The sequence below is a fragment of the Eimeria tenella genome, genomic scaffold, assembly GCF_000499545.2.
Source record: "Eimeria tenella Houghton genomic scaffold, Eth_scaff18, whole genome shotgun sequence".
NCBI classification, from domain to species: Eukaryota; Apicomplexa; class Conoidasida; order Eucoccidiorida; family Eimeriidae; genus Eimeria; species Eimeria tenella.
The window spans coordinates 256,466-279,735 of record NW_013541630.1 but is presented as its reverse complement, the minus strand read 5'-3'; positions in this window follow the sequence as shown (position 1 = coordinate 279,735).

The following is a 23,270-nucleotide window of genomic DNA, read 5'->3' as shown; positions in this document are numbered from 1 at the left end:
TTAGACGTGAAGAGGCGTAGTTAGTCGGTGCGCGCGATTAGCTGCAGTTGAGCGTTTCAGATAGAGCGCGCGCTGCGAAGTTGCAAGCTTGCATTTCGCGCACTGTTTGTTGCTTGTACAGACAAAGGGACAGCGGCAGCTTAGCTCATACACATATTTCTACTAATTGTGCTGCGTTCCACTGTTTGAAACTAGAAGCGAGTGCGTTAGCCCGCTAATCGCCCACAGCAGCAACTGTCTCCCCAGAGATCTTGAAACAACTAAACTCTAGCACGTGGCGATGCCATATGTCTTGGAAAGTTCACATATCGTACAGGCATATTGTTTCGTTTGGCGTGAATGTTGTGCATGTTGTGCAGCGACATATAATTGACCGGTGCACTCAATTAGCTGCAGTAGAGCGTTTCAGGTAAAACGCCGGCTACGAAGTTGCGAGGCTGCACTTCAAGCCAACTTCGATGTTTGCGCAGACGAAGGGATAGCGGCCGCATAGCTCATTCACGTATTCTTCCACTAACTGTGGGGGGTTCCACCATATGAACTTTTAGGTAGTGCGTTAGCCTACTAACCCTCCGCAGCAATAATTGTCTCCATATAGCTGACGATACAACTAAATTCTAGCAAACGGTGATGCCGTACACGCTGGAAGGGTAACATGTTGTGCAGGTTCATTCGACATAGCAGAATCGAATACATGTAGTTGCTCAGTGCACGCAATTTGCTGCAGCTAGGTGTTCCACCTAGACAATTCGATCCGACGTTCCAAGCTTACGTTTCGCAAACATTTTGATGGTTGCGCAGACAAAGCGTCAGCGACACCTTAGCTCATACACATACTTCTACACACTGTGCACCGTTCCATTGTTTCCTACTTTACCAAGTACGTTAGCCAGCTAATCGCCCACCCCAACAGCTCTCCCTCCATACCTCTTGACAAACCTACGCTCTAGCACGCGGTGATGCCAAATACTTTTGGAGATTAACATATTGCACAAGCGTGCTACTTAGTGTTACATAGTAGACGTGTAGAGACGTGGTTGGGCGGTGCACGCGATTAGCTGCAGTTCAGCGTTCCAGGTAAAACACGCGCTGCGAATTCGCAAGGCTGCATTCCGCGCACACTTCGACGCTTACGCAGAAAACAGGAGAGGGACAGCTCGGCTCACTTACACATATTTCTACTCATTGCGCAGCGTTCCACTGTTTTATACTTTAGCACGTTCAGGAGAAGGACGGCTTGGCTCATTTACACATATTTCTACCCCCTGTGCGACGTTCCACTGTTTGAAATTTCAGCAAGTGCGTCGGCCCGCCAATCGCCCATAGCATCAACAGCCTCCATATAACTGACGATACAACTAATTTCTAGCAAACGGAGATGCCCTATACGCTGGGAGGGTAACATGCTGTGCAGGGCACTGCTTCGTTCGACATTGCAGATTCGCATATGTGTAGTTGCTCGGTGCACGCAACATTCTGCAGCTGAGTATTCTAGCTAGCACATGCGATCCGAAGCTGAGGGCTTGCATTCCGGGCACACATTGATGCTTAGACAGACAAAGGGACAGCGACGGCTCAGCTCATTCATGTATTCTTCTGCTCACTGTGCAACGTTCCACTGTTTGAAATTTCAGCAAGTGCGTTAGCCCGCTAACCGTCCACACCAACAACTCTCCTTCCATACCTCTTGATACAACTAAGCTCTAGCACGTGGTGATGCCAAATACTTTTGGAATTTAACATATTATGCAAGCGTGCTACTTCGTTTAGCAAGGGAGACGTGTAGAGACGCAGTTGGTCGGTGCACGCAACTAGTTGCAGTGAGCGTTTCAGGTAAGACGCTCGCTGCGACGTTGCGAGCTTGCATTCCGCGCACACTCTGATGCTTGCGCAGGAAAGGGGAGAGGGACGGCTTGGCTCATTTACACATATTTCTACCCCCTGTGCGACGTTCCACTGTTTGAAATTTCAGCAAGTGCGTCGGCCCGCCAATCGCCCATAGCATCAACAGCCTCCATATAACTGACGATACAACTAATTTCTAGCAAACGGAGATGCCCTATACGCTGGGAGGGTAACATGCTGTGCAGGGCACTGCTTCGTTCGACATTGCAGATTCGCATATGTGTAGTTGCTCGGTGCACGCAACATTCTGCAGCTGAGTATTCTAGCTAGCACATGCGATCCGAAGCTGAGGGCTTGCATTCCGCGCACACATTGATGCTTGTACAGACAAAGGGACAGCGACGGCTCAGCTCATTCATGTATTCTTCTGCTCACTGTGCAACGTTCCACTGTTTGAAATTTCAGCAAGTGCGTTAGCCCGCTAACCGTCCACACCAACAACTCTCCTTCCATACCTCTTGATACAACTAAGCTCTAGCACGTGGTGATGCCAAATACTTTTGGAATTTAACATATTATGCAAGCGTGCTACTTCGTTTAGCAAGGGAGACGTGTAGAGACGTAGTTGGTCGGTGCACGCAACTAGTTGCAGTGAGCGTTTCAGGTAAGACGCTCGCTGCGACGTTGCGAGCTTGCATTCCGCGCACACTCTGATGCTTGCGCAGGAAAGGGGAGAGGGATGGCTTGGCTCATTTACACATATTTCTACCCCCTGTGCGACGTTCCACTGTTTGAAATTTCAGCAAGTGCGTCGGCCCGCCAATCGCCCATAGCATCAACAGCCTCCATATAACTGACGATACAACTAATTTCTAGCAAACGGAGATGCCCTATACGCTGGGAGGGTAACATGCTGTGCAGGGCACTGCTTCGTTCGACATTGCAGATTCGCATATGTGTAGTTGCTCGGTGCACGCAACATTCTGCAGCTAGGTGTTCTAGCTAGCACATGCGATCGGAAGCTGAGGGCTTGCATTCCGCGCACACATTGATGCTTAGACAGACAAAGGGACAGCGACGGCTCAGCTCATTCATGTATTCTTCTGCTCACTGTGCAACGTTCCACTGTTTGAAATTTCAGCAAGTGCGTTAGCCCGCTAACCGTCCACACCAACAACTCTCCTTCCATACCTCTTGATACAACTAAGCTCTAGCACGTGGTGATGCCAAATACTTTTGGAATTTAACATATTATGCAAGCGTGCTACTTCGTTTAGCAAGGGAGACGTGTAGAGACGTAGTTGGTCGGTGCACGCAACTAGTTGCAGTGAGCGTTTCAGGTAAGACGCTCGCTGCGACGTTGCGAGCTTGCATTCCGTGCACACTCTGATGCTTGCGCAGGAAAGGGGAGAGGGACGGCTTGGCTCATTTACACATATTTCTACCCCCTGTGCGACGTTCCACTGTTTGAAATTTTAGCAAGTGCGTCGGCCCGCCGTTCACCCATTGCAACAAGTGTCTTTGTACAAGCGACGATACAACTAATTTCTAGCAAACGGAGATGCCCTATACGCTGGGAGCATATCATGTTTTGCAGGTGCATTGTTTCGTTTTTCAGAATCGCACATATGTAGTTGCTCGCTACACATGATCAGCTGCACTTGAGCGTTCCAGGTAAAACGCGCGCTGCGGAATTGCGAGCTTGCATTTTGCGCACACTTTGATGCTTGTACAGTCAAAGGGACAGCGAGGTCTTAGCTCATTCACATACTCATGCACTAACCGTGCATGGTTCCACCATATGAACTTTTAGCGAGTGCGCCAGCATACTAATCCTTTGCAGCAACAATTGTCTCCATATAGCTGATGATACAACTAAATTCTAGCAAACGGTGATGCCTTAGACGCTGGGAGGGTAACATGTTGTGCAGGGCATTGCTTCGTTTGACATGTCAGAATCGCATGTACGTAGCTGCTCGGTGGACGCAAGTTGCTGCAGCTACGTGTTCTAGCTAGGACATGCGATCCCAAGTTCCAAGCGAACAGATTGATGGTTGCTCAGACAAAGGGACATCGACGGCATAGGTCTTTCATATATTCTGCTCACAGTGCAACGTTCCACTGTTTGGAACTTTAGGAAGTGCGTTAGCCGGCTAATCGCCCACAGCAGCAACTGTCTTCCCATAGCTCTTGTTATAACTAAGCTCTAGCACGTGGTGATGCCATATATCTTGGGAGTTTAACATATGTTGCAGGCGCATTGTTGGACGCGCCACATCAGAATCACATACATGTAGGTGCTCGGTGCAAGCAATTTGCTGCAGCTAGGTGCTCTAGCTAGACAATGCGTTCCAACGTTCCACGCTTGCATTTCGCGCACACTTCGATGATTGTGCAATCAAAGGGACAGCAACGGCTTAGCTCATCCATATATTCTTCCACTCACTGTGCAGCGCTCCACCGTTCGAAATTTTAGCGAGTGCGTTGGCCTGCTAATCGCGCGGAGTATCAACTATCTCCCCACATGTCTTGATACAAATAAGCTCTAGCACGTGGTGATGCCAGATACCTTGGGAGGTCAGCATGTTATAATAGTACAGTGTTGGACAAGCCATAAACACATGTATGTGGCGGCTCGGTGCACGCAATTTGCTGCGGGTAGGTGTTCTAGCCAGAACATGCGATCCGAAGTTTCAGGCTTGCACTTCGCGCACACTTTGATGCTTGTGGAGACAAAGAGACAACGAAGGCGTTGCTAAGTTACGTATTCTTTGATTCACTGTGCATGCTTCTACTGGCTTCTGTTTAAGCGAGTGTTCGCGCGCTAATCGCCCACAGCATCAATTGTTTTTTCTAACCCTCGCTCGTTTCAATTAAGCTCTAGCACGTGGTGCTGCCAAATATCTGTGGAGGTTAACATACTGTGTAAAGGCGTATTCTTTGGCTCGGCATATTAGAATCGTGCTTGGTCCACGCGATTTGCTGCAGTTGAATGCTTCATGTAGAACATGCGATCCGAGAATTTAGCGAGCTAATCGCCCATAGCTCCACTTATCTGCACGCGATCCGAGCTTCCATTTTACTTGCTCTACTTGTCAGTTTTACAGTTGCTGGAGAGACACAGCACGCGATGTGTATGGGCTCGATGTAGTCATTTGTTGGACAAACATTCGTTGATTCAGGCCAGCAGTGCTCAACCCCCAGCATTCGCATGTTTCCGTCTGTGCATATTTATGCACTTGTGCAACCCAACATTGCTGTTTTGTTTATGAGCTCTCTTGGCTTCTACTCAATACGTGTCAACAGCTGTCCCGGCCACCTTCTTCGTGCCCGTGGCTTCATGCTCTCGCTGATCCCTTGAAATTCTGATTGCTCTGTCTTCGTTGGCCCCTGCATCTTGGTGACTTTAAGTGGCAGCGCTTTCACCTCCGAAAGGTGCAGACGCCGAGTGCACAAAAACGTGTTCGTATCAACTGTTTTGAGACAACTCAAGTATGTTTCTAACATACTTGAGATTTTTCTATGCGGACGTCCGTGCAATGTGTTAGCCCGCTGGCTGCCAATAGGTGCAGCTGCTTTATTCACGGCGGTCACAAGTAATCCTTCTCTAATAGTACTCTTTACTGTTCCTGTTAGTTGGCTTATCTTCAGGAAGTAAGTTGGCGAACCAGAAACGCAGACATGCGGTTGATTTGTTAAGTCAGTTTACCACAGTAATGTTTCATACGAGACTCACAAGAACCTAACATCCAAAAGTAGACTATACGTGTCTTCTGGCTTTGTGTTGAAGAGACGCCGCAAAAGTAACGGGCGATTCTTTTCATGCTGCTTAATGGAAATCTATGGCGTTCTTCTCGCGGTGCTGTCTTCTGCAAGTACTGTAGACGCCTTGACAAGCTGGCACACTAGTTGCGCAAGACATCACTTCATTTGTTCATTTGTACAGGTTGCAAAAGCACAGTGGTTCTAGAGCATTATATCTTATTGCGTTTGTCATGTTCTATTCAAGGCTATGCGTTGAAGCGAGAAGATGCAAACACCGCAATAGCAAGCCCATGCCGGGTGTTTTGTTTACACTTTTCCATGGTTCTCTGGCTGCGAACGAACTCGTTACACTAGGCTGCTCGCAGCCAGGGACGTACTATATAAAGCCTTGAAGTGAGCATTTCGTGGATTTCTAAGGAATTGTGATGGAGCATCAAAATTGCAGATGTGCAGTCGTTGTGTCCATGCAATCTGCCGTACAAACGTATTTCGGGAGGATATCGTGGTACTCTCTTGAAGTGTCCCATTCGAGGAAGCTTTTGAGCTCACGTTCAAGAAACGCCACGCCACATTCAGAAATGGTCCTTTTATATTCCTCGATGAGGTCTTTTTAGTCCCGGAACTGAATCCTGCATCCAGCAATCTCTCCATCCTGGCGCTGGCATTTAACACGTACACGACACACTAAATCTCATGCTTGACACGCATTCAAAGCTTCTTTGCTTGTCGCTTTTGCAGGGTTTTCTTCCAAAGATAGACACCATGTTCTCTTATTCAACAGTGCTGTCGACTCTTTGCTTATGAAGTCTTTCGACCTCTGCCAGGTTGACATCTTCAGCGGACCCAGCCGCCTTCTTCGTGCCCACGTTCTTGTGTTTACGTCAGTTGTTCGAAATTGCGACTTACCCGATCCCAGTGCCTGCCGAGACCTGGTTACTTCAAGTGGCAGCGTTCTTATCTGTGGAAGTTGCCGATGCCTGCAGCCCAAGCAACTATGTCAACAAAGTGACAACCACGGCTTGCAACAAGTGCATGCAGCGGGAGCGCTCCTGGTGCGTAAGCCTGCCTCCTTGCATCATTCTTTGCTAATCTGCACTGGCAAACCGCCTGCAGATTGCATGTATTGACGATGTCTTTTTCCAATGGATCTTGGTCAGTGCATTCGTTTTCTGCTTGGCAACAATGCTGTTCATTTGTTTTGCTTTGCTACTGATGTGATATGGTGGGTTTTGCCCTGCTAACTTTTTTTAAGTGGTCCAGCCAGCAATTTATTTTCTTGCGAGTCACTGTCCTCTGGGAATCTAGCTGGTGCGTGGGTGAACTAGCGTGGTCGACGCGCAGCTCAGCAGCTCATGCAAGTTGCACATTTTGGTGGTTCCCGTCGCATATACGCATGTGGCTTCTTTCCTTGGAATGTTTGATTCCGTGGAATTCCAGGCAGTGCGTCGATGCATCTGTAAAAGCCCGACGCACAATATCAAGTGCATAAAAATGGCTTGTTTGGGCGTTTCCAATCATACGGTGCTCTTGTATTTGCAAGGTTTTACTCTGCAAAAATTTAGGATGTGCGCTGACCCGTTGGCGGCTTGCACTTGTAACTGATCTTTTACGGCTCTCCACAGAACAAAGTGATCCCACATGATGTAAGGTCTAGTATCTGCAATACGCCACGATATGGGTGCTTCGCAAGTGCGCTGTCCTATGTGTACTCGATTTATTCAGGCAGTATGCCGCAGCAAGGTGTTTTGGGGGGTTCATGCGGTCCTGGCATGCATGATTTGGTCTCGAGAACCTTCTGGATATGCGGCGGAAGAGCACAGAATCCGTAAATCTAAACACTTTGTACCTCATTATGCGTGCCCATTTATAAAAACTCGGTGTATGCGTGCGCTCATGCCCCGTCAGTGCGGCAGTCTCATCCATTTCCAGTTGAATCAATATTTTCGACAGACCACACATATTCTCCCAATGTGCATACTGACACCCCAAAACTGCTGAGGCTTTATACTTGATGACTGCCATATGTTGGTGATCCCATTTGGCAGTGCTTTGCTTTTCGCATAGTGATATCTGCTGAAGCTAGAGAAAGTGCGTTATAGCACCAACACGCGCGACCGACGAACAACTGCGTGTGTAGCATTTGCGACAATTTTTGATTCCCAATGACTGAACCGATTCGTATTACTACGATCGGCAGTGATTTGCACAATAAGGCAGTACGCTAGCGAATGGTCATGCTAGGTACGCAATGCAACCGCTCGTGCGAGTAACTTCATGTTGGTGGCTGATTGTGCGATTTCTCATTGCGGTACGGCTAACTGTGCGATTTCAGTACGTGCGTTCGACAAACGCAATGCCCGAAGCGTAAATGCAAGTGCGTATTATTCTTTTTTGAGAAGTCTTTAAGGGGCCATTTGTTTTGCCTCTGCATGGCTTTATCATCCTATGGGTATTCAGCAAGTGCGACGCCAGCGCGTGCACATGCAACTGACGTGCCCACAACCGTCGACACAATCGATTGATTCCACATAAAAATTGCATTAATATGGGCTCATTCCACTCCATGCATGGCTAGGAAGTGCGCCGGGGCATCAGAGCAGAATACGTGGCTTCTTCCAAGCGGTTTTCCGTATCAGGGTGTGTTGGGAGGATTATTCACTCCTGTCTCTCAGGATACCTATTTCCCGAACCTTCCACTTGTCGAATCAGTTTAGGGCTTTCCTGATGTCTAAGATTGCCTCCTTGCATCATTTTTTGCGCATATGCACCGGCAATCCAGTCGCAGACTGCAAGACGTTTATCTCCGTATGTTTGCCAAACATTTACTTAATGCAGTTGACGACACTTTTTGCCTATGGATCTTGGTCAGTGCATTCATTTTCTGCTTGGCAACAATGCTGTGCTTTTGTTTTGCTACTGATGTGATATGGTGGGTTCTGCCCTGCTATTTTTTCAAGTGGTCCGGACACATCATGCTTCAACTTGCTCATCCTAGCGCTTGAAAAATGAGAGTACACTCTTCTTACTAGCTGCCGCAGGGTTTTGAACTATACTGACAGTGACTTTTATTTCGGCAAGCTGGCACTGCCTGTCGTCCAAGAAACTGTGCCAAGGCAGCGGCAACCGATGCCCACGACGAATGGATGCGCACCCCTTGTCGCAACCTTTTAGTCCTCGGTTAATAATTTATTTTCTTGCGAGCCACTGTCCTCTGGGAATCTAGCTGGTGCGTGGGTGAACTACATTGGACGACGCGCAGCTCAACAGCTCATGCAAGCTGCACATTTTGGCAGTTCCTATCGCATATACGCATGTGGCTTCTTTCCTTGGAATGTTTGATTCCGTGGAAGTCCAGACAGTCCGTCGATGCACCTGTAAAAGCCCGACGCACAATATCAAGTGCATAAAAATGGCTTGTTTGGGCGTTTCCAATCATACGGTGCTCTTGTATTTGCAAGGTTTTACTCTGCAAAAATTTAGGATGTGCGCTGACCCGTTGGCGGCTTGCACTTGTAACTGATCTTTTACAGCTCTCCACAGAACAAAGTGATCCCATATGATAGAGAGGGTCTTGTATCTGCAATATGGCATAATGTGGGTGCTTTGCAAGTGCGTTATCATATCGGGACCACAGATATGCACTTGATTTGTTCAGGCAGTATGCCGCAGCAAGGTGTTTTGGGGGATTCATGCGGTCCTGGCATGCAAGACTTGGTTTCGAGCAACTGCTGGATATGTGCCTAAGGAACATGAGGAATGTTAGCGCTGGTTTTGCTTGTAGTTTATGCATGCGTGTTAAGTTTTGTAATCTCAAATATTTCTTAGCCAGTCCATTGTCCCAGTTCTACACTGGCACTTCATGAACACCATTTTCACTCATTATTTCATGCGATTGCGGAAGCTTAAGTGATGGCCGCTGTAAATGCTTGTCTCTTTACATAATAAACGTTTTCATATGGTTGCAAACACTTGAGTGATTGCCGCTGGCAACGTTTGCCGGCTTTAGATGCGCTTGCTGTGCGCATACGCTTGCTGTCGAAGAATGCAGTGGCAGTTTCAATTCACTGCCGATGTGATGTTGTGACGTCTGCCATGCTGGGCTTCTTAAATGATTTTCTAACGCTTAGTTGCTCTCTTTTTTCCTCTAGTTCTTCGAAACTAGCTGCAGCAACTTAATGATTCCGAATGACGATGTGGTGCATCTCGTTGCCACTCCCTGTCGTTTGAGAAACTTCCTTGCTGCTCCGCAACCAATGCTGACGAGGAGCTAGTGCACGACATTTCCAGAAAGGTCGTCGTTCCCAACAATTGCATCGCTTGTTTCCACAAGACCTCTTTTGCGAATGCAGCTCGTGAGTTGGAGGACTGACACTTTAGACACGCAAAGCATTGATTTAGTTAGGCTGCGGCAGCTCGGTATCGTCTGACTAATATGCCATAATACCCTTATATTTGCGACTCCGCGTAACTTCAGAACGTCTGTCGATGCAGGGAGATGCCGCTAGCAGAACTCTTACTGCAGATCGCTCGATTTTGCTGTGCATTTCATACTGAGACTTTACTCGTTGTTTCGATTTCTTTAATTTAACGGAGGGTTAGGCAGTGCGCTATCTCCCTTGTCCGCCGTGCGTGCAGGTGACTTTACGGTCCATAGGACAACAAAGTGTTTTTAATAAGTACTAGCGTTTACATCTACAAATAATTTTTTGCGCGCGTTTTAAATTCTTCTTGGCTGTCATTTGTGCCTGCATGAGGGCACTGCGTAGATATTTAGGAAGTGAGTTAGCATATTGGACTCGCAGACGCAGTTGATTTCTTCAGACAATTAGTTAGTGCAGGGTGGCTCACAATGTTTATGCAATCTTGATTCGAAAAACATATAAGCAATTTTTGCAGGCATGCTCACGCAGCAGCAAAAAAAGCGCAGACTTGAATGTTTAGTACTCTGTTTCTAGTTTGTTGAGTTTCAGTGCTTGGTCCTTCCTCAGCCTGCCCCTTTCTTTGTCTGCGTACCTTCATCCACTCATTTACTACTTTCTACAGAAAAGACCCTGGTGACTCCAGATAGCAATGTTTAGCGAACTCCGGAGGGGATGTTTATTTGTATCGTTCGCTGTTTGCCGATGCAGTACTGAAACAAACTCGTTGATGTAGTGCTCATGTGAGTTACACCATGATTTTCCTAGGTGGGCAAGCCACCGCCCTCTACGCACTTGTCTGTAATTACAAATGATAGTGCCTTGGAACTCTACACGTTGCCATTTCCTGTTGTTTCAGAAATCATGCTGCTGCTCCGGCAACTAATGATGGCGAGGAGTTACTGCATGCCATTTCCAAAAGCGTCATTCCCGACGAAGGCATCGCTTGTTTCCACAGGACGCTGTTTTTTGCAAACGCAGGTGGTGCGTTGGCGAGCTGGCGTTTTAGACGCGCAGAGCGTTGATTTAGTCGGGCAGCGGCAACTCGGTATTTTCTGATTAATATGCCATATTACCCGTTTATGTGCATATTCTTCCAACTTCAGAAAGTCTGTTGACGCAGGCAGGCACCGCCAGCGCAGCTGTTAGTGCGTATTAATACGTTCTGCTATGGATTTTGGAATAAAGCCAAACTAAGAGCTCTACTTGCTTCCCATACCTTCCAATTCTGTGGAGGTTTAGGAGGTGAGTTGGCCTGATGATCGCCTGTGCGTGCGGCTGATCCCACAGTCCATGACACAGCAAAGTGGCTTTAAATAATAGTAGCGTCTGCTGCTGTAAATTACTTTGATTGCCCATGCGTTGGACGTGTCTTGGCACCCCCGAGCATGCAATTGATCTGCTCAAGAGCTCTGGCATAACGAGGTGACGCTAGATGATGACATTTCCACATTAAAAACGTCTTCTTGAAAACGTTTGCTCAGGGAAGGGCATATCAGACACAGGAATGTCTCATTGGCAAGCGCCTCACCAAATTGATGTTTCTTGTTGTTTGAGGTACTTACGACATTGTCCAGCTTTTTGCACCGACCCTTCGAAATCGGCTCGCTCTGTTTTAATTCGCTGATATATCTTGTGTTTTTGATTTAGATTATTTCTTGCTTTAACAAGATGCTACTGACCGAAGTTAGAGGCAGTGCGTTGACACAACGACACAACGTGAACAGGCACAACCGGAGTGCCTATCACTTGCCACTGCTTTCCGGAGATTGCACTAACTTCTCTTGAAAACTACAACCATGAGCAAACTCAGCAAGTGCGTTGGCAAGCTGGCTTGGCTTATTCAGGGTTTTGCAAGAAAATTTATAGAATTTATATATAATTGTATTTCAAATAATTTTTAGAAAAGCTTTTATAAAATACGTGTTGTTTGCACGGTAAGCTTTAGCGTTTACTCCCAAGTGAAACTTTGTGCTCCACTGATGCAAAAAATATTGTTATCTACTGATTATATTCAATATATATTTATATTAAAATTAACTACATCTTTTGCTTCTAATTATTGTGTATATGGTAATATTTATTCTGGAATATTTTCAAATCGACCTTTTAAAAAATATTAAATATATATAATTGGTTAAGATATTTTTTTAAACTAATTTACTCATTAAAAATAATTATAAAAAAAAGATCTAATATATCTGTGTCTTTAGTACCTCAAATTAAAATATAATAACGTAAGAAGTTTAAATACAATGCCCAATTTATTAATATTTATAATTTTGGAAAAGATAAATTTTTTTTGAATTGTATATTCCCAAAAATGTGCTATTTTCTATTTTTTAGAGTATTAGACATAAAGAATCAATAAAAATAAAGCGTAACATATTTAACTGGATGGAAAAACAAAAGCGACTTATTTTAAAATCTAATAAATATTATGCTAGAGTATAGAAAGTAAAGTGAATTACTAGCCAGATAGCTTCTACAAAATGAGTACATCATTAATGTCATTATCCCTAACCTCAGTAGCTTTAATTGTATTTGGTTCAGCTTTATCTGGTATTTCTTATAGAAACTACTTTTGAAGCTAAAATGTTACCTAATATATTTTACACCTCAAAAATTAAATATTTCAACAAATATATCTTTTTCATGAAGAAAATACACTAAATTATTAATAAAATTATAGTTTATATACTTTTTCTTATAATAAAGAAATTTATTGTTTTCTCCAGAGCTTTTGGTTAATATTTGGCTTTTTGGACCAGCCTAGGATCATAAAATTCAACCAGGGACCGTTCTATTTGAAATGTGACACGCTCATGGATCAGTGACCAGGACTCAGATTAATCCAATAACTGCGCCAAGAGATAATACGAAATAGAAGCGGGCAATTACATAGTATGTATCATGTAGAGCAACATCTAAAGCAGCATTACCTAATACTACTCGAGTTATCTCTTTCAACAATGTCTATTTCCTTTCTGTCCTCATGGGAACCTTTCCACGCTCTGCCAATATTCGTTATAATATTTCATCTACTATATGAAATAAATACTTCTTGAGGTAATTGAGCTCCAACAGTAATAAAAGAAATTTTGATCCTCTAATGCAACAACACGTAAACCAGAAGAGCTTAGTTCAAGTCTTATTAAGACTGATAGTAGTGTGCCTACAATCGAGAAAAGGAAAGCAAACCATACATAGTAAATACCTAATTCTTCATGGTTTGCGGCACCCCCCAAAATGTTTAACTGGTTTTAAGTACTTATATGGGAAATCCACTAAGTACAGTATTACTAGATATTTGGTATGCTCTAAGCTTTATTTTCCTATTTACTCTAGGAGGCACCACTGGAGTACTATTAGGTAATACTGCTTTAGATGTTGCTCTACGTGATACATGTAACTGCCGACTTCCATTTCGTACTATTTCTTGGTGCGTTTATTGGATTAATCTGTGGATTCTTCTACTTTCAAGAGTCTATATTCGGTTATACATTCAGTTATACAGCTAGTGTCTTTACTCAAAATGCATCAGATTCACAAACTATAACGAATATTGGTAGAGCGTGGAAAGGTTCCTGTGAGGATAGAAATGAAATGAAATGAAATAGATATTCTTGAAAGAGATAACTCAACATGACATAAAAACTAGGGTAAACGGCGGCTGTAAACTGACGGTCCAAAGGAATAAAAATTCCAATATAATAGGTAGAGATAAAGAAATTAAAAATACAATTTAAATTTTAACAAGAAAATTAAATGTGGTGAAATGCTTATCGAATTCGGAGCTAGCTGGCTCTTCTCGAAATGCGGTGAGGCGCAGTTGTTACCTACTACATAATTAAGGTGGTAAAACACTACATGTAATATTTGTGGGAAATTAATTATTTTGTTTGTGTTGAAATGCCACCCTTGTTTGTTTTATTTTTCTATAGTATTGCTAACCAATTATTTAAAAATTCTAAAGAAGAAGCTATAAACTTAAATATTCAAAAAGGTTTTCATCCTCTAATTATTATTGCTTAATAAGCCACATTAATGCTAAATTAATTAATTTGTAATACTGTGTTAAAGTAGGAATTTGGTATTTAATCTACCAAATTCCTAATGCAGGATCTATGCCTTTGCCAGTGTACAACATATTATTCGAGAGGTGTCTTCCGGTTGGAAATTTAGATTCCTACATGCAACTGGAGCATCTTGCGTGTCTGTTAGGGGTGAAAGGAATTTTTTGCGGAGTAATGAAGTGCAAAGATACAAAAAAGGAGACCAAAAGCGAAAGCACATTCACTTGGCGCGTGCGATTGCGAGTAAGTGCAGGTCGTGCGTTGACACGAAAAGATACCTGGACTGCAGGCGCGGATGCCTTTTTATTCCATTTTTAGACGGGTTAAAATGACTGTCCCATGTGTTTGTTTAAACCTTTTTCCTGTGGGCATATAGAGAGTGCGTTGGTCCATTGGCCGCAAACACGTGCAGCTGACTTGCCCACAGCAGTTGCCAACACTTAGTGACTCCGCGTGCCTACGGCATTTTTGCACTCCATGCATCACTCTTGTGCATACGTATGAAGTTTTTTGTTACATCGGATGCAGAGAATTGCAATTGATCCGTTCCAACGATCTGCCACAGCGAAGTGGTCTAAAATGATGCTGCCATCTTAACGTGGGAGATGCTGGAGTGCGCTCCGGAAAGGCACAGCAAAACTGAGAATAGGTTACCCACATGCGTGCTACCGCGCTCTTATCCCATACTGAAAGATTCACTTCAGACAGACGAGTCGTTCTCGGGATGCTCCCACTAGCACCTCGGAAATGGGACGTTTTTTGTCCTCAGTATCTGTCACCGCTTGGTGACTCCAAAGAGGCACGGTTTTCTTCATAGCAGAGTCTCACGTTTTCCAGGAGCAGGATGTGCGCCGACACACGAGGGACCTAGGCCTGTCACTACTTCGCGACCCTGTCGCTCTTGTAGGCAGCCGTCTAAGTTACATTCAGACGACGCGCTGATGCATTTGCACCCCAGTCGCGCGATGCATCGCTTCACTGTGCGCGTCACAGCGTCATGCATCTAGACCCTCATTCGATTTGTGATCATGTTGTGCAAACGCAGCAGGTGCGTTGACGCTTGCACTATCACGCATACTCTCAGACACCCAGAAGTTCAAAGGACCAGTGTTTATACGGGCCTTCGCATTACGTTGGCTCTAAGCACGTGCGTTGCATGTTTTCGAGCAACGGCACTGTATGCAAATTGAGCGCGTGGGTCAACTGAAAGATGCTCTTTCTGTACAGCTCATCAATGCGCTCATGCACCTGCGGCTTGGGAGACAACCGATCTCACAGAAGCAAATGCCGTGGCCTGGTGGTTCAAAGCAATTATATCACGCAGATTCGCAGTGTGACACTTTGTCCAAAGCCAACTCTTCGCTGGTGGCCCTCCACCGACGTTCATAGCCCTTGCCCCAACACGTTGATTTCATTCGCCGTCGCGGCACTATGTTATATATAGATCAAGCATGTGAGCAGATGCACCTATGCTTTTTCAAAACCTTGTTAGCTTCTCATTTCAGGTGCATTCTTCTCAGCACTTGCTGCACAGCGTTTCCTCGTTTCATCCCACCTGTCATATGATAGAGGCCGCTAATGACTAGCTACCCGATCTCACAGTTTTGCAATCGCAATGAAGGCGCAGTGTTTGAAACAGACTATCTTTCCGTTCAAATTCAGTTCGTGCGTTAAGCTTGCGGAGTGCCAAATACGCATGCGTGACCACTTCGTTCCGATTGCCCAACGTTTGTAATTCGGGTTTATTATATCATTGTTTTGCATAGCACACCACTGTGCAGCAAATACGCAGAAAGCGTCTTTGCCGGCTTCCCATATGTCGTTGCCTCTCCTTCAATGTGCCACCGCATGCGTTCCCTCATGAACTCTCTAGATGCATTCCTTTAAATGCAGGATGTATGTTAACATACATATACAGACAGACTGTCAACAAAGGCGATTAATATGCTTGCATGAATTGTCCTCCTAGCGACCTCCGACTGTCGTGCTCAGGCTAGCATGCTGTTTATGCATGGGACGTCTCACTTTGTAACTTCAGGCTGTCCGTTGGAGCACATGAATCAGAGGCGCTGCAAATTGCCAGCTCAACTCGGTACGGCAGGACTACCCGAGATAATTATGCGACTTTGGACTAAGCAGTTGTTCTTCATGCGGCGACAGCTAGTATGTTGATGGGATGAAGGAACAATTGCAACACTGGTTAGTCCTTGCATTCTGCTGCAATATGCTTGCCTCAATCTGTCGTAATGTCAATTTCCGTACTAATACTGCATGCACACGTAAAAGCGCTTTACTGCAATAGCGAGCTTTTAGTAACCCCAGACGGTCGTTAATAGTCGCTTCTGCAGCTTCTCACATCAAGACCGCTTCCGCCTTCCTCAGGTATTGCTGTGCCTCATCTCTATCTCCTCATCTGCTTATTAGCAACGTCAAGCTGATATTTCCTTGCAATATACGGTCGGAGCCTGTCCTTGTCACCGTTCACAAACTGGAACTCCAGCGCTGCGACGTTCGGCCGCCATATCTTACTCCTTGCAAATGCTGTGGCCATACAGCTGTGCGATTTGTCGTTCTTTGCTCGTTAAGAAATTGCGTCGAGCCGCCAATTCCGGAAGCACATATATATTCACAATCATAAATAATTCAAGAACGATAATGGATCTCTTTTCCGGACCTGAATACCTGATGCCAGTCCGGGTAGAGCAACCTGGAAGAAACAAATGCTGTTGTGTTCATAGCATTTGCCACACCACGATGATTTTAAAAGCTCTTGCCATTTGCTGCTGCAATACTATGTTTTATATAGATCGAGAGAGTGAGCAGATGCACCTATGCTTTTCTAAAATCTCGTTGACTCCTCATTTCGGGTGCATTCGTCTCATCACTTGCTGCACAGCGTTTCCTCCTTTCATTGCAGCTGACGTATAATAGAGGCGGCTAATTCCTAGCTACGCGATCTCACAGTTTTGCGAAGGCGCAATGCTTAAACCAGAATATCTTTCTGTGCAAATTCAGCTCGTGCGTTAAGCTTGCGGAGCGCCAGATACGCATGCGTGAGCACTTCGTCATAATTGCAGAACATTTGTGATTCGGGTTTATTATGCCATTGTTTTGCATAGCACACCACTGTGCAGCAAATACGCAGAAGGTGTCTTTGCTGGCTTCCCATAAATCTTTGGCTCTCCTTCAATGTGCCACCGCTCGTGTTTCCTCATGAACTCTCTAGATGCATTCCTTTAAATGCAGAATGTATGTTCAATCCCAAACTGTCAAAGAAGGCGATTAATATGCTTGCATGAATTGTCCTCTTAGCGGTTCCGGACTACCATGCTGTTTATGCACACAGCATCTCACTTTGTGTAACTTCAGGCTGCTCGTTGAAGCACATGAATCAAAGGCACTGCAAATAGCCAGCTCAAGCTCGTCGGTTCTTCGTGCGGCGACAGCTAGGATGCTGACGGGATAACTTTGCAAATGCAACACTGATTAGTCCAGGCATTCTGCTGCAATATGGTTGCCTCAATCTGTCATCGTCTCTATTTTCGCACCAACACTGTATGCGCACATTAAACATCGGTTCAATGCAGTGGCGATGCTTCCATGCATTTACAAATCTCTACATGGCCTAGTCACGCTCTCTGCCTCGCCTGCTTATTCACAATACTCATTCCACTTGCCTTCGGCCTTCGCGTTGCATTCAGGCTGAGCCTGTGCGTCACCTTCCACAGCCTAAAACCCCAGGCGGTCTAGTCATGCTCAGTGCCTAACCTGCTCACCCACAAAGCTCATTCCATTCGTCGTCGCGCCTTCGCATTGCATTCACGCTGAGCCTACGCGCCATCTTGCATAGCCAAGAACTGCAGTTGGTCTAGTCATGCTCAGTGCCTCGCCTGTTCACTCACAAAGCTCATTCCATTCGTCTTCGCGCCTTCGCATTGTATTCAGCCTGAGCCTGTGGGTACCCTTGCATAGCCTAAAACCCCAGTCGGTCTAGTCATGCTCACTGCCTCGCCTGCTCACTCACAAAGCACATTCCAGTTGTCGTCGCGCCTTCGCATTGCATTCAGGCTGAGCCTGTACGCTAGTGTGCATGGTCAAAAACTGCAATTGGTCTTCTCATGCTCAGTGCCTCGCATGCTCACTCACGAAGCCCATTCCATTCGTCTTCGCGACTTCGCATTGCATTCAGGCTACGCCTACGCGCCACCTTGCATAGCCAAGAACTGCAGCTGGTCTAGTCATGCTCAGTGCCTCGCCTGCGCACTCACAAAGCTCATTCCATTCATCTTCGCGACTTCGCATTGCATTCAGGCTGAGCCTGTGCGCCACCTTGCATACCCTGAAACTCCAGTCGGTCTAGTCATGCTCACTGCCTCGCCTGCTCACTCACAAAGCACATTCCAGTTGTCGTCGCGCCTTCGCATTGCATTCAGGCTGAGCCTGTACGCTAGCGTGCATGGTCAAAAACTGCATTTGGTCTTCTCATGCTCAGTGCCTCGCACGCTCACTCACGAAGCCCATTCCATTCGTCTTCGCGACTTCGCATTGCATTCAGGCTACGCCTACGCGCCACCTTGCATAGCCAAAAACTGCAATTGGTCTGGTCATGCTCAGTGCCTTGCCTGCTCACTCACGAAGCCCATTCCATTCGTCTTCGCGACTTCGCATTGCATTCAGGCTGAGCCTGTGCGCCACCTTGCATACCCTGAAACTCCAGTCGGTCTAGTCATGCTCACTGCCTCGCCTGCTCACTCACAAAGCACATTCCAGTTGTCGTCGCGCCTTCGCATTGCATTCAGGCTGAGCCTGTACGCTTCGATGCAAGGTCCAAAACTGCAATTGGTCTTCTCACGCTCAGTGCCTCGCCTGTTCACTCACGAAGCTCATCCCATTCGTCTCCGCGCCTTCGCATTGCATTCACGCTGAGCCTACGCGCCACCTTGCATAGCCAAAAACTGCAATTGGTCTGGTCATGCTCAGTGCCTTGCCTGCTCACTCACGAAGCCCATTCCATTCGTCTTCGCGATTTCGCATTGCATTCAGGCTACGCCTACGCGCCACCTTGCATACCCTGAAACTCCAGTCGGTCTAGTCATGCTCACTGCCTCGCCTGCTCACTCACAAAGCACATTCCAGTTGTCGTCGCGCCTTCGCATTGCATTCAGGCTGAGCCTGTACGCTTCGATGCAAGGTCCAAAACTGCAATTGGTCTTCTCACGCTCAGTGCCTCGCCTGTTCACTCACGAAGCTCATTGCATTCGTCTCCGCGCCTTCTCATTGCATTCACGCTGAGCCTACGCGCCACCTTGCATAGCCAAAAACTGCAATTGGTCTGGTCATGCTCAGTGCCTTGCCTGCTCACTCACGAAGCCCATTCCATTCGTCTTCGCGCCTTCGCATTGCATTCAGGCTACGCCTACGCGCCACCTTGCATACCCTGAAACTCCAGTCGGTCTAGTCATGCTCACTGCCTCGCCTGCTCACTCACAAAGCACATTCCAGTTGTCGTCGCGCCTTCGCATTGCATTCAGGCTGAGCCTGTACGCTAGCGTGTATGGCCTTAAACTGCAATTGGTCTTCTCACGCTCAGTGCCTCGCCTGTTCACTCACGAAGCTCATTGCATTCGTCTCCGCGCCTTCGCATTGCATTCAGCCTGAGCCTGTGGATCACCTTGCATAGCCTAAAACCCCAGGCGGTCTAGTCATGCTCACTGCCTCGCCTGCTCACTCACAAAGCACATCCCACTCGTCTTCGCGCCTTCCCATTGCGTTCAGGCTGAGCCTGTACGCTTCGATGCAAGGTCCAAAACTGCAATTGGTCTTCTCATGCTCAGTGCCTCGCCTGCGCACTCACAAAGCTCATTCCACTCGTTTTCGTGCCTTCGCATTGCATTCAGGCTACGCCTACGCGCCACCTTGCATAGCCAAGAACTGCAGTTGGTCTAGTCATGCTCAGTGCCTCACCTGTTCGCTCACGAAGCCCATTGCATTCGTCTCGGCGCCTTCGCATTGTATTCAGGCTGAGCCTGTGCGCCACCTTGCATACCCTGAAACTCCAGTCGGTCTAGTCATGCTCACTGCCTCGCCTGCTCACTCACAAAGCACATTCCAGTTGTCGTCGCGCCTTCGCATTGCATTCAGGCTGAGCCTGTACGCTTCGATGCAAGGTCCAAAACTGCAATTGGTCTTCTCATGCTCAGTGCCTCGCCTGCGCACTCACAAAGCTCATTCCATTCGTCTTCGCGCCTTCGCATTGCATTCAGGCTACGCCTATGCGCCACCTTGCATAGCCAAGAACTGCAGTTGGTCTAGTCATGCTCAGTGCCTCGTCTGTTCGCTCACGAAGCCCATTGCATTCGTCTCGGCGCCTTCGCATTGCATTCAGGCTGAGCCTGTGCGCCACCTTGCATACCCTGAAACTCCAGTCGGTCTAGTCATGCTCACTGCCTCGCCTGCTCACTCACAAAGCACATTCCAGTTGTCGTCGCGCCTTCGCATTGCATTCAGGCTGAGCCTGTACGCTAGCGTGCATGGTCAAAAACTGCAATTGGTCTTCTCATGCTCAGTGTCTCGCATGCTCACTCACGAAGCCCATTCCATTCGTCTTCGCGACTTCGCATTGCATTCAGGCTACGCCTACGCGCCACCTTGCATAGCCAAAAACTGCAGTTGGTCTAGTCATGCTCAGTGCCTTGCCTGTTCACTCACAAAGCTCATTCCATTCATCTTTGCGACTTCGCATTGCATTCAGGCTGAGCCTGTACGCTAGCGTGCATGGTCTAAAACTGCAATTGGTCTTCTCATGCTCAGTGCCTCGCATGCTCACTCACGAAGCCCATTCCATTCGTCTTCGCGACTTCGCATTGCATTCAGGCTACGCCTACGCGCCACCTTGCATAGCCAAGAACTGCAGTTGGTCTAGTCATGCTCAGTGCCTCGCCTGTTCACTCACAAAGCTCATTCCATTCATCTTCGCGACTTTGCATTGCATTCAGGCTGAGCCTGTGCGCCACCTTGCATACCCTGAAACTCCAGTCGGTCTAGTCATGCTCACTGCCTCGCCTGCTCACTCACAAAGCACATTCCAGTTGTCGTCGCGCCTTCGCATTGCATTCAGGCTGAGCCTGTACGCTAGCGTGCATGGTCAAAAACTGCAATTGGTCTTCTCATGCTCAGTGCCTCGCATGCTCACTCACGAAGCCCATTCCATTCGTCTTCGCGACTTCGCATTGCATTCAGGCTACGCCTACGCGCCACCTTGCATAGCCAAAAACTGCAATTGGTCTGGTCATGCTCAGTGCCTTGCCTGCTCACTCACGAAGCCCATTCCATTCCTCTTCGCGATTTCGCATTGCATTCAGGCTACGCCTACGCGCCACCTTGCATACCCTGAAACTCCAGTCGGTCTAGTCATGCTCACTGCCTCGCCTGCTCACTCACAAAGCACATTCCAGTTGTCGTCGCGCCTTCGCATTGCATTCAGGCTGAGCCTGTACGCTAGCGTGCATGGTCAAAAACTGCAATTGGTCTTCTCATGCTCAGTGCCTCGCATGCTCACTCACGAAGCCCATTCCATTCGTCTTCGCGACTTCGCATTGCATTCAGGCTACGCCTACGCGCCACCTTGCATAGCCAAAAACTGCAATTGGTCTGGTCATGCTCAGTGCCTTGCCTGCTCACTCACGAAGCCCATTCCATTCGTCTTCGCGATTTCGCATTGCATTCAGGCTACGCCTACGCGCCACCTTGCATACCCTGAAACTCCAGTCGGTCTAGTCATGCTCACTGCCTCGCCTGCTCACTCACAAAGCACATTCCAGTTGTCGTCGCGCCTTCGCATTGCATTCAGGCTGAGCCTGTACGCTAGCGTGCATGGCCTTAAACTGCAATTGGTCTTCTCACGCTCAGTGCCTCGCCTGTTCACTCACGAAGCTCATTGCATTCGTCTCCGCGCCTTCGCATTGCATTCTGGCTGAGCCTACGCGCCACCTTGCATAGCCAAGAACTGCAGTTGGTCTGGTCATGCTCAGTGCCTTGCCTGCTCACTCACAAAGCACATTCCAGTCGTTGTTGCGACTTCGCATTGCATCCAGGCTGATCCTATGCGCCAGGTTGCATACCGTGAAACTCCAGTCGGTCTAGTCATACTCAGTGGCTCGCCTGCTCACTCACAATACACATTCCAGTTGTCGTCGCGCCTTCGCATTGCATTCAGGCTGACGCTATGGGGCCTACCTGCATAGGCTAAAACTGCAGTTGATCTTATCATGCTCACTGCTTCGCCTGCTCACTCACAAAGCGCGTAGCATTCGTCTCAATGGTTTAGCAGTGTTAGAGACTGCGCGCTGCCGTCCCGAGTTTCTAGGGGCTTCTCCGAGGATGGTGGCCGTTCTTAAGTTCACTGTGGTGTCAGTAAGTGAAGCTATGCACATTTTGTTTCTTTTTACGCCCTGTTCAGATTTGGAAACGAAATCCCCAGATGAGTAGCTCACGATGTCAGCCTGTGGAAAGGGGTGGAGGGCTCCGGCGCAGAATCACTTTGGAAACAGCACAACTCCAATGACACGCTTTTGTGGTTCATATCGACTGCGACTGTATTCATCCTCGCATTTTACTCTCGAAGATTTGGGATCTGAGGTGGCAAGCTGGGGGCCTTGAAAAGCTGCTTATGTGCGCACGAGTGCTTCCGAACTTCGATGTTTCCCGAAGTGTGTCTCGTTTGCTGCCATATCCTTATGTCTACGATGAAGCGGCTCCAATGCATGTGTGCAGAGCTGCGTCTTCGCTACAAATCTACCCTTCGCCTCCCCTCCCACAACCTCACTCATTCGGGAGTGCTTCGGAGCGTGTTTCCCGTCGTGCATCTTTTCCCCCAAGATGCACGACGGATTCGCGCCGCTCCGTGCATTTTCGTGTCTTCGCAGTGCAATTTAACCCGTGTCTCTTCAACGGGGTGTGTAGGTAGTTTGCATTCACTCCAATGCAGTGAGTGAGTTTTTGTTCTGCGGGTTTCAGTCGTGAATGAGACTGTTTTCTCCCGTTGTCGATCCATGCTCCACTTTTCGTGAATGAGACTGTTTTCTCCCGTGGTTGGTCCATGCTCCTCTGTGAGCAGGGTCGCTATACACTAAACGCCAGCATTTACATCATCTTTGCTCCTTAGTCT